General features: G+C 36.4%; 1 long non-coding RNA gene across 1 annotated transcript; it reads right to left on the bottom strand.

Annotated features, from left to right (window-relative positions):
* Positions 1-560: 560 nt before the first annotated feature.
* On the bottom strand, positions 561-3062 carry LOC118905443. The gene is made up of 3 exons (XR_005022229.1): positions 2956-3062; positions 1003-1064; positions 561-725 (listed from the first exon to the last, which is right to left on the bottom strand). It is a non-coding gene; the product is annotated as an uncharacterized LOC118905443 (long non-coding RNA).
* Between the last annotated feature and the right edge of the window lie 8728 nt (positions 3063-11790).

Here is an 11790-nt window from a genome sequence, read left to right as displayed (position 1 = left end):
ATTCAAGAGAAGATAAACTCTTTACACACACCATTAAAACTAAGTCAGGCAAGTTACCTTAGAGTCTTCTTTTTGGCACCTGTTTGTTCTGATTCATCTTTTCACGAAAGTGTGGTCCTTAATCGTTTCTGTCTTTCTGCAGGTTTCTGTTTATAAACTTCTCATATCCATACCTCCTGCCTTGCATGCATGATCAGTTGAAATTAAATATCTGGATTATTGGTCATCAAGAGTTACTATTGTTTTCTTAGCCCCTAAAAGAATCTTGATAAGTTGTAGATCTATGATATCTAAAATTTTTCAACCTAAATTTTAAATTGTTTTGAAATACACAGTCTCGTGTTTTAATATTGAAATTTCAGAGTAAAACTGTTACTTCACTCTTTTAAATGTTTTCAATAGAACCTAAGTAAGTTAATACCCACTATTATCCACATAAAATATATTGTAATGTTATGTTTCAACATTCATAAATCTTACATTGTTTTCTATGCTAACGTGGTCCCATGTGTAGCCCCATGTGTTGTACAAAGATTCTACAAGCTATGGTGTAGGTTAGCAACAGATTTTATTTGGGGGAAGCCAGCAAGGCTAAAGTCAGCCACAGAGAAGGCATGAGCCCCTATGCTCCCGTTGTCCCATGAGAGGGCAGCGTGCCCTGCTGGACATGCAATATGGATTGTATTCCAGTGGATGGACATTCTCCTCCATTTTTCCCCTTAAAGCTATGGAAAATGTGAGAACAATCTTATGAGTGAAGAGTCACATTAATATCCTGCACACCTATAAGTCAGGATTTGAATGACAGCATTTTACAAAAACTATTTGGAATACCAGGTGCTCATCACCTGGAAGCCTTGAGGTCAGTGTTAAATTGTAGACCCCTCTAGTGGTGGAAAAGCCCCTGGTCCCATTGGAAACTCATTTTTAATATAGCCTCTCCTTCTGAGAAAAGAAAAGAATCCAACTTAGCTCATGAACCAAGCAATCCTGCATGAGTACCTTGGATTATTTTCAGTCAACCAGGTGCCTTCCTTCATCAACTCGTATTTGCATGGCATTTCCTATACAAGAAATGTATTATGCTATATTTTATGCATGAACTTTTTTTGTGGCTCTATCATATTTCTCAAGTTAATTATATTTATAAATTGAAATTGATTTTTCAATTCCTATAAAGCTCTAAATGTTAACAAGGTTTCTTTGTATTAAATTACTATATAATTATTAATAGTACACAATTGATTAAAACATGAAAAATAAAATTTTACTGGAAATGTATTACTTAATGAGGTGGATAGGTCTCTTAAAAATTAATTCATGTACTCATAGATGAATGAGACTTATTGCTAGAATAAAGCAAGCCTTCAATGGAAATTAACAGCAAATGAAGAGAGAGTAGATGGTCTACCAATAAATTCGGGGCTTACAAAAGAGGCATTAATTATTGTTGTTAACAGTAGAATTCTCAACATATTCCAAGTAGATTAATATAAAATAAGTACATGAAATGCACAAATAATTAGGCATATAATTAGTTGGCTAGTGACAGTGAGCAGATAAGCATCCAAGTATAAATAACGCATAAGTATTTTTCAGTGTCCACTAATCTATTGCCAAAATTTAATGAAAATGACCCTCTTATAAGCTTCAATAATTGTTTAACCTAACTTATCTCTGACATATGTTTTTGGAATCAAAGATATAACTTTGATATGTCAAAAAATGACTTCTATTTGAAATCATGCGAAAAAAGCAGCTGAGGCAGTTCTTTGATTACAGAGACTATGCAGAGAAGATTATTTTGAATTGTTCTTTTAAAATGTTTGTTTTTTGAATCTTTTATTTCCTTCTATTTATTTTATCTTCCCTTTTTTAACCACTTCAGATTTTTTTATACATAGACAATGTAATTCAGTAAAATTTAGGTGGGTTAAAATTTTGATTTTTAACTTTTTTGGGGGCTGGGGGAGTGGGAAAATTATATTAGGAAGGGTAGGAGCGGAAACTAGAAATAGCAACGCTGCTGCAACTTTGACCACAGGCATATTCTCAGACAGATGAATTTTAGGAAAAAATACAGATGGAAGTTAATGTGAAAATAATTTGTTTAAAGCTGCTGTCTGTGCCCAGATCGACTAGAAAGTCCTAGTGTAATCTGGAAGCATACACTGAGGTTTGAAGACCTCTGCTCTGAGCCCCCAGGATCATAGAGACAAAAGGCTACAGTGCACATCAGACTTCATTTAGTGCTTTGCATTTGTACTTTCTTGTCCGGTTTTGGTCTCTAAGGATTTCCCGTACTTTCCTGCCACATGAGCATGTTAGTGTTCATTAAGAAAGTTAAAAATGTGAGTATATACTTTTTAAAATTTTGGGTGGTTTTTAAACTGGAAGTGTTTTGTCTTTTTTTTAAAGAAGGGGAGGGAGAATAGCTAATATACCAATATATGGAAAATAGAATGCACTATGTGTTATTTTAAAAAAAAGTTAAATATATAAGTTAATTTTTACTTAGTTTAACAATTTTTTATTTATTTAGGGTTTCTGAAAATTCTTAGATTAATTGCTCATTCAGACATATTTGAAATTCATGAGAAAAAGAATGTAGTTACTTACTCAATGAATTATTAAGTAGGTTATTGCTATATGCCCAGCAGTTGTTTAATTGATAAAATTAAGGTTATAAACAAGAGGCAGAATAGTGTCAAATTTGTGCTATGTAATAAGGATCTTCAGGGAAATGGCTTTTCAAGATAACAGAAATTTATTTTTCAAGGTCACCTGGCCACTGAGTCTTCTTTGTTTTGTCTTTCTGATGATAATGTGAGTCTAATGTTTGTATAATTCCCTCAAAAGGAAGGTGGTTAGTAGAAGATAACAGGACTGTTGATGTAAATTAGTATAAAATAGCAGTAACACATTAAGAATTACCTTTCAACTGTGTGAACTTACCTGAGATTCTAGGGGCCAAGAAACAGTTTTAAGCTACGGTGAATATGTTCTTGTCTTATGTAGCTACCACACTTTTGATAAGCTTTTCCAGCTCAGGTTAATCAGATGAGGTGCTAAAAATCAAGGGATATGAGTAAGTATTGCCTCTTATTAATCCATAATTACTTAACATGCTTCAGGTGGTATCAGGAATGGATTTGGCATGACAACCATGACTTCTGTAGTTCGGGTTTAAGGGAGTCAGAAAGTTATAGGAGAGAATCTTGAGCTAAGTATATCTCTTAGAGAATGGACTTGAGGACACGGGCGGGGAAAGGGTAAGCTGGGACGAAGTGAGAGAGTGGCATGGACATATATACACTACCAAATGTAAAATAGATAGCTAGTGGGAAGCAGCCACATAGCACAGGGGGATCAGCTCAGTGCTTTGTGTCCACCTAAAGGGGTGGCATAGGGAGGGTGGGAGGGAGATGCAAGAGGGAGGAGATATGGGGATATATGTATATGTATAGCTGATTCACTTTGTTATAAAGCAGAAACTAACACACCATTGTAAAGCAATTATACTCCAATAAAGATGTTAAAAAAAATTTTTTTTAAAAGAATATCTCTTAGAGACAAGCTGACGGAGGCCTGTATGACACTGAGTTTTTGAGGAAGATTTTGTGAGTGAGTTATATTTAGTGGGGTTTGGCACCATTCACCTCCTCTGGCTGATGGGATTGGTAGATAATTACCCCGATTCGTTGGGTCTCCCTAAGGAGTAAGTGCGATCAAGGATCTCCAAAGACAGTTGAAGATCCAAGGGAATGATGGGTGGTCCTTCACATTTAAGGCAGAAATTGAATTGATTGGAAGTTTTACTTGCAAGAGCAAATGAGTGGAGCTGAGAAAATTCTACACCTCTTATTAAGTAATTTTCTCTGTGTGATTTTGCATCAAGAAAGAGCCTGGTTCCAATGTAGTGTGTTCTTTTTGTTGTTGTTGTTAATTTGTTTCATCTTAGAACAACACTATTTTAAAATATATGTGCTAGATTTCCACCCTCACACAATTTTCTACTTGAGAATATTCGATATAGAGAGGTTGGGTTAAAATTAGTGTTCAATGGGGTCAAAGTTTATATAGGACCAAAACATGATACAAAAAAGTCTTTTTCAAGCTCTAGTTGCTGCCCACCAGACAAAGACCACCAGGACCATACCTCTAGTCAAACTAAGTGGGGTTTATGACTTCTTGCAACAAGGATGACTGCACACCACATGGAACCTGGGGCATGTAAACAAGAGGGTTTTGTTTTGCTTTGGTTTTTAGAAGAGGTTTGTAATGGGGGTTAGGCTTATGTTAGGTGTTTTAGAGGAGGTTTGTGATAGTTGTTCTGCTGAAATGTGGTTTTCTTGTGGATTGGGTATTGCTCAAAAGAGGGGAAAATTTTATGGTTGGGTTTTTTCTTTCTTTCTCTCTCTCTTTTTTTTTTTAATCTAGGAGGTGGAGAAACAGAGTGAGGCTAAAAAGGCATCTCATGAGAGAATTCTCTTATGTGAGCCAGGAGAATATGATTGGCTATTTTTGTGGCTTCAACCATGTCCTTACTTTTGTCTGTTTTTAAACATGCTTATGGAATGGTTCTACTTTTGAATAGCTTCATCATAGTCAGAAAGTGATCTTTGATGATGGTACACTCTGAAATTATTTACATCCTACAGAACTATCATATGATGATGGAAAGGGATGCATAATACAAAAGGTGTTAGAGAATTCATTACTACCAACCCCAAGGATTAATGTTCAATTAAAAAGCAAACAACTGTGTTATAATATGGATGCCATTATCATCCCCATTTTATAGATAGAGAAGATGAGGTTGAGAGCTGTGAGGTGTGCCCAAGGTTACACAGCTATTAAGTGGTGAAACAGGCTCACTCAAGAGTCTGTACTTAACAAACTGACCCTGCTACCCCATTTCCCCCAGGATCTATGATACTTAGATATATGACCTATCGAGTTTCAACAGACATTGTGGAAACAGATTTATTGGGATCAGACTCAGTATAAGAACCATTAAGATTTAAGGGTGGTATAGCAGAGTTGAGGAATTGTCTATAGGAAAATATAATTTCCAGAAAGCAGGAAGGCTGAAAGCAGGTATATTATTCAGTAAATCTGGGAAAATCACATGGATTTGACATTGCTGGGACTTACTTTCATTTAAGAAGTAAAAGACCCTTTAAATGATGTAAGCTTCATGTGATCACAGGGTAACTGAAATTTCCAGTGCTGATAAGACCCTATATTGGGTGAATAATCTCACCAAAAGGTGTATATATTTCTTTTTAAGTCTTGAGGTTGGAAGAGAATAGGATTTATTTATGCTGAACCTGCCCCTGGCTAGTGGAACCTCTTGATTCTGATAAAATGACATATTCTTATGTTGATAAATCAATAAACTAAACTAATGTTTTACGGATTGTGTGTTGGCAGGGGAGTAGGGAAGGGCATGTTCCTTCTTCCCAATCATAATCCATCTGATAAGAATCAGGGGCCAATAATCATTCCTGAAAAAAATGGAGTCTCTTGATTAAAATGGCATTCTGGAGATAGTGATGTGGAAATAAATTGCAGGCTGCATTGAATAACCAGAGAGATTAAAGTTAGGAAAAGAAATAAGGCATTTTCTATCACAGGGCATGTACTTTGACTAAGAGTAGGCAGTGGGAATGGAAAAGATACTGAAAATAAAATGCAGTAGAACTAATTATGAATTAACATTGGCAAAAAAAAAAAAAAATGAGAAAGAAAATCCTGAGAGTAAAGTTCAAACACTTAAGTGTTATAGAATCTCCATAGTAAGGGAGCTGAAGAAGAGAAGAAGGAGCTAGTAAAAGAGATGGGAGAAATCACAATGCAACTAATTATTTACTCATTAATAAATCAAGAAACATTTAATGAGTTGCTGCTTCATATCAGGCAAATCTCTAGGTGCTGAGGCTGCAGCAGTAATTTAAAAAAATAAAAAGACAAATTTCTTACCTTTGTGGAGCTTACATCATGGTTGAAGGAACAGATAACAGACAGATAATCATAGCTAAGTCAGATGGTGAAAAAGGCGAGAAGTTGGAGGGATAGTGATTTAAAAAAAGCATAAGCGTCTCAGAAACTAAGAGATTTCCTAAATTCTGTTTTATTTTAAAATAATTTGGTTTAAAACTTTGAAAGAAATGGGAATTTTTTTTATTTTGTTGGTTTTGTTTTGTTTTTTTATTTTCCATCATTTTATTCAGTCTTATCTCAAGTCAATTTAACTTTGAATAAGGTGGAAGGAACATAGGGGGATTCAAAAGATGAATTATGAGGGTTTGGAAGTGCCTCTATGGGGAATGAGAAAGGGAGTTGACAAAGGACAAATGAACCCAGCTGAGTGTTGGGAACCCAGATGAACCAGTGAGGTGGGTCATCATACATTTGTTATGTTGTTAGAAGATTAATAGTAATAATATCATTATATTATATGCTAAGCAATGTACTAAACATTTTACAATAATAATTTTAGAATAACATTTTACTTAATACTCAAAGCTATCTGTGAGGCAAATATTATTAATTCCATCTTAACATGTGCGGTAACTGAGGCTAAATGACTTATTCAAATTCACACAGATAATGAGTGGCAGTGTCAGAATTACCAGGCAGCCCTTTTTGACTCCATAGTTGGATCATTTAATAACCATACTAGCCTAGATCTAGAGGAACTTAGCTTACAGGTTTCGACATACTTTATCTCAACTGCAAAATTACTCAGCCAGAGGGCAAGCCCATCACTCTTTGAATGTAAAATGTGAGTGGCCCTGTTGGGAGTGAGAGGGGCAGGAGGAGTCCAAGGTAATCTCCAGTGTCCTCCCAGCTCAAACACTGATTCTATCCTATAGCAAATATGCTCAAACAGAGCTTCCACTAGAACGAAACACAACAACAGCCTGTGTGGAGTGCCTCTGATGCCTTGTATTTGTATAGGGCAGTCTTCTTTGCAATTGTTTCCAATTCAAACCGAGAATCTAAGCCTGACAGCTAATAATTTGTTCTCAACCACATTTTACCTTTTACCATCCTTGGCTATCAAGTTTTCTTATTCTATACAAATTTCCTGCATTTTGTCCCTGCTTTTTAGCATTTTTGTAATCATGGTAGCTAGCCTTTAAGTTTTCTTGACCCCTTGCAGACTCATCTCAATCAGAGTTAGCAAATGGATTGCTGAAAGCCACTGTTTAGCTGGATTGGAGAATAGGGCCCTACCTGCCTGCAGACAACTCCTTGCTGGGTATTTCTCAAGTCTAGCACATTTCCTGCTTAGATATATGGGTTTTTTTTCTTTTTTTTAACATCTTTATTGGAGTGAAATTGATTTACAATGGTGTTTTAGTTTCTACTTTATAACAAAGTGAATCAGCTATACATATACATATATCCCCATATCTCCTCCCTCTTGCGTCTCCCTACCACCCTCCCTATCCCACCCCTCTAGGTGATCACAAAGCACTGACTGATCTCCCTGTATTATGCGGCTGCTTCCCACTAGCTATTTTACATTTGGTAGTATATATAATTCCATACCAGTCTCTCACTTTGTCCCAGCATACCCTTCCCCCTCCCCGTGTCCTCAAGTCCATTCTCTACGTCTGCATCTTTATTCCTGTCCTGCCCCTAAGTTCTTCAGAACCATTTTTTTCTTTTTTTTTTTAGATTCCATATGTATGTGTTAGCATACAGTATTTGTTTTCCTCTTTCTGACTTACTTCACTCTGTATGACAGACTCTATCTCCATCCACCTCACTACAAATAACTCAATTTCGTTTCTTTTTATGGCTGAGTTATATTCCATTGTATACGTGCGCCACATCTTCTTTATCCATTCATCTGTCGATGGACGCTTATGTTGGTTCCATGTCCTGGCTATTGTAAATAGAGCTGCAGTGAACATTGTGGTACATGACTCTTTTTGAATTATGGTTTTCGCAGGGTATATGCCCAGTAGTGGGATTGCTGGGTGGTAATGTAGTTCTATTTTTAGTTTTTTGAGGAACCTCCATACTGTTCTCCATAGTGGCTGTATCAATTTACATTCCCACCAACAGTGCAAGAGGTTTCCCTTTTCTCCACACCCTGTCCAGCACTTAATATTTGTAGATTTTTTGATGATGGCCATTCTGAGTGGTGTGAGGTGATACCTCATTGTAGTTTCGATTTGCATTTCGTGATGTTGAGCATCCTTTCATGTGTTTGTTGGCAATCTGTATATCTTCTTTGGAGAAATGTCTATTCAGATCTTCTGCTCATTTTGGGATTGGGTTGTTTGTTTTTTTGATATTGAGCTGCATGAGCTGCTAGTAGATTAATCCTTTGTCAGTTGCTTCATTTACAAATATTTTCTCCCATACTGAGGGTTGTATTTTCGTCTTGTTTTTGGTTTCCTTTGCTGTGCAAAAGCTTTTAAGTTTCTTTATGTCCCATTTGTTTATTTTCGTTTTTATTTCCATTTCTCTAGGAGGTGGGTCAAAAAGGATCTTGCTGTGGTTTACGTCATAGAGTGTTCTGCCTATTTTTTCCTCTAAGAGTTTTATAGTGTCTGGCCTTACATTTAGGTCTTTAATCCATTTTGAGTTTATTCTTGTGTATGGTGTTAGGGAGTGTTCTAATTTCATTCTTTTACATGTAGCAGTCCAGTTTTCCCAGCACCACTTATTGAAGAGGCTGTCTTTTCTCCATTGTATATTCTTACCTCCTTTATAATAAATAAGGTGACCATATGTGTGTGGGTTTATCTCTGGGCTTTCTATCCTGTTCCATTGATCTATATTTCTGTTTTTGTACCAATACCATACTGTCTTGATTAATGTAGCTTTGTAGTATAGTCTGAAGTCCAGGAGTCTGATTCCTCCAGCTATGTTTTTCTTTCTCAAGATTGGGTGTTTGGGGTCTTTTGCGTTTTCATACAAATTGTGAAAAATTTTGCTCGAGTTCTGTGAAAAAGTCCATTGGTAGTTTGATAGGGATTGCATTGAATCTGTAGATTGCTTTGGGTAGTAGAGTCATTTTCACAATGTTGAGTCTTCCAATCCAAGAACATGCTATATCTCTCCATCTGTTTCTATCATCTTAAATTTCTTTCATCAGTGTCTTACAGTTTTATGCATACAGGTCTTTTGTCTCCTTAGTTAGGTTTATTCCTAGGTATTTTATTCCTTTTTGTTGCAATGGTAAATGGGAGTGTTTCCTTATTTCTCTTTCAGAGTTTTCATCATTAGTGTATAGGAATGCGAGCGATTTCTGTGCATTAATTTTGTACTAAAGTCATTGATTAGCTCTAGTAGTTTTCTGGTAGAGTCTTTAGGATTCTCTATGTATAGTATCATGTCATCTGCAAACAGTGACAGCTTTACTTCTTCTTTTCCGATTTGGATTCCTTTTATTTCTTTTTCTTCTCTGATGGCTGTGGCTAAAACTTCCAAAACTATGTAGAATAATAGTGGTGAGAGTGGACAACTTTGTCTTGTTCCTGATCTTAGAGGAAATGGTTTCAGTTTTTCACCATTGAGAATGATGTTGGCTGTGGGTTTATCATATATGGCCTTTATTATGTTGAGGTTGGTTCCCTCTATGCCTACTCTCTGGAGGGTTTTTATCATAAATAAGTGTGGAATTTTGTTGAAAGCTTTTTCTGCATTTATTGAGATGATCATATGGTCCATCTCCTTCTATTTGTTAATATGGTGTATCACATTGATTGATTTGTGTATATTGAGGAATCCTTGCATTCCTGGGATAAACCCCAGTTGATCATGGTGTATGATCCTTGTAATGTGCTGTTGGATTCTGCTTGCTAGTATTTTGTTGAGCATTTTTGCATCCAAGTTCATTAGTAATATTGGCCTGTAACTTTCTTTCTTTGTGACATCTTTGTCTGGTTTTGGTATCAGGGTGATGGTGGCCTCGTAGAATGACTTTGGGAGTGTTCCTCCCTCTGCTATATTTTGGAAGAGTTTGAGAAGGATCGGTGTTAGCTCTTCTCTAAATGTTTGATAGAATTCGCCTGTGAAGCCATCTGTTAGTGGGCTTTTGTTTGTTGGAAGATTTTTAATCACTGTCTCAATTTCAGTGCTTGTGATTGGTCTGTTTATATTTTCTATTTCTTCCTGGTTCAGTCTTAGAAGGTTGTGCTTTTCTAAAAATTTGTCCATTTCTTCCAGGTTGTCCATTTTATTGGCATATAGTTGCTTGTAGTAATCTCTCATGATGCTTTGTATTTCTGCAGTGTCAGTTTTTACTTCTCCTTTTTCATTTCTAATTCTGTTGATTTGAGTCTTCTCCCTTTTTCTCTTGATGAGTCTGGCTAATGGTTTATCAATTTTGTTTATCTTCTCAAAGAACCAGCTTTTAGTTTTATTGATCTTTGTTATTGTTTCCTTCAATTCTTTTTTATTTATTTCTGCTCTGATCTTTATGATTTCTGTCCTTCTGCTAACTTTACGGCTTTTTTGTTCTTTCTCTAATTGCTTTAGGTGTAAGGTTAGGTTGTTTATTAGAGATGTTTCTTGATTCTTGAGATAGGATTGTATTGCTCTGAACTTCCCTTTAAATTTATTTATTTATTTTATTTGGCTGTGTTGGGTCTTCGTTTCTGTGCGAGGGCTTTCTCCAGTTGCGGCAAGTGGGGGCCACTCTTCATCGCGGTGCGCGGGCCTCTCACTGTCGCGGCCTCTCTTGTTGCGGAGCACAGGCTCCAGACGCGCAGGCTCAGTAGTTGTGGCGCATGGGCCTAGCTGCTCCGCGGCATGTGGGATCTTCCCAGACCAGGGCTCGAACCCGTGTCCCCTGCATTGGCAGGCAGATTCTCAACCACTGCGCCACCAGGGAAGCCCTGAACTTCCCTTTAGAACTGCTTTTGCTGCATCCCATAGGTTTTGGGTCATCGTGTTTTCATTGTCATTTGTTTCTAGATATTTTTTGATTTCCTCTTTGATTTCTTCAGAGATGTCTTGGTTATTTAGTAGTGTATTGTTTAGCCTCCATGTGTTTGTATTTTTTACAGATTTTTTCCTGTAATTGATATGTAGTCTCAGAGCGTTGTGGTCAGAAAAGATACTTGATATGATTTCAGTTTTCTTAAATTTACCAAGGCTTGTTTTGTGACCCAAGATATGATATATCCTGGAGAATGTTCCATGAGCACTTGAGAAGAAAGTGTATTTTGTTGTTTTTGGATGGAATGTCCTATAAATACCAATTAAGTTCATCTTGTTTAATGTGTCATTTAATGCTTGTGTTTCCTTATGTATTTTCATTTTGGATGATCTGTCCATTGGTGAAAGTGGGGTGTTAAAGTCCCTCCTATGATTGTGTTACTGTCGATTTCCCCTTTTATGGCTGTTAGCATTTGCCTTATGTATTGAGGTGCTCCTATGTTGGGTGCATAAATATTTACAATTGTTATATCTTCTTCTTGGATTGATCCCTTGATCATTATGTAGGGTCCTTCTTTGTCTCCTGTAATAGTCTTTATTTTAAAGTGTATTTTTTCTGATATGAGAATTGCTACTCCAGCTTTCTTTTGATTTCCATTTGCATGGAATATCTTTTTCCATCCCCTCACTTTCAGTCTGCATGTGTCCCTAGGTCTGAAGTGGGTCTCTTGTAGACAGCATATATATGGGTCTTGTTTTTGTATCCATTCAGCCAGTCTATGTCTTTTGGTAGGAGCATTTAATCCATTTATATTTAAGGTAATTATCAATATGTATGTTCCTGTTACCATTTTCTTAATTGTTTTGGGTTTGTTATTG

The sequence above is a fragment of the Balaenoptera musculus genome, chromosome 12 (assembly GCF_009873245.2).
Source record: "Balaenoptera musculus isolate JJ_BM4_2016_0621 chromosome 12, mBalMus1.pri.v3, whole genome shotgun sequence".
Classification (NCBI taxonomy): domain Eukaryota; kingdom Metazoa; phylum Chordata; class Mammalia; order Artiodactyla; family Balaenopteridae; genus Balaenoptera; species Balaenoptera musculus.
Note: the sequence above shows the minus strand (reverse complement) of the source record. Positions and strands in the feature narration are given on the sequence as shown.